Source organism: Triticum dicoccoides, chromosome 3A (genome assembly GCF_002162155.2).
Source record: "Triticum dicoccoides isolate Atlit2015 ecotype Zavitan chromosome 3A, WEW_v2.0, whole genome shotgun sequence".
Taxonomy (NCBI): domain Eukaryota; kingdom Viridiplantae; phylum Streptophyta; class Magnoliopsida; order Poales; family Poaceae; genus Triticum; species Triticum dicoccoides.
Window position 1 is genome coordinate 669,712,455 of NC_041384.1, and position 872 is coordinate 669,713,326.

Sequence of the window (872 nt, forward strand, 5' to 3'; positions counted from 1 at the left end):
AATCAAGCATATATGTCTGCATGAGGGAATACGGTGCGCAGTATAGTGATTTGTTCGAAATTCTAGCCCGGCCCCATCCCATGCATGTTGTCCAAATTATTGTTATTATCACTTAACAATGCTTAGCTAGTAGTAGCTCCGTATGCAAATATATCTCTGGTCGACCTTGAAACAGCGAGATGTATCATGTATGCACAAAGAACAAAGATACGCGGCGAATTTTTTAGTTTGTTCGGAAGGATAATGTGGAGAGAATTGGTGCATGTCGTGCACAAATAAGTTGGAATGGAGAGTGACTGGGATATATACCTTGCATTAATGCCTTGCGTATCGATTTTGATTTTGGTTTTGAAGGGGTAATCCTCGTAGACATTGATTTGTTGTCGGCAAATGCATGCGACAAAAGAAAACTAAAGTCCGGTCTCGTCCCTTGAAGAAGCGAGGTACGCAGTTTGTAGAGCCTCTTTGATTCAAACGATTTTATGTGAATTTTGAGGTATTGGAATTCTTAGGATTTTTTTGAAGTTATGCCTCGGCGCTTGAAGCCGTATGCAATGTTCATGATCTTCATCATTATCTACTGGACTCTTTATTCAAAGGATTTTTATAGCAATTTTGAAGGATTGAAATCATTAGGATTTTTTCTTACGATGGTCGTCTGATTCATAGGATCAAATCCTATGGAGAAAAAACAAATTTAAGGATCCTTTTCTTAAAAATAAAAAATTTATGATGTAATCAAACAAGCCAAAGTCCTCTAGGATTTAAATGGACATGACATTGCAATCTTATGTTTTTGGAATCCTACAAATCAAAGAGGCCCTTAACACATTGTGGGGCTTCTCACCAATTTGGGTTTTTACCGTTGTTCT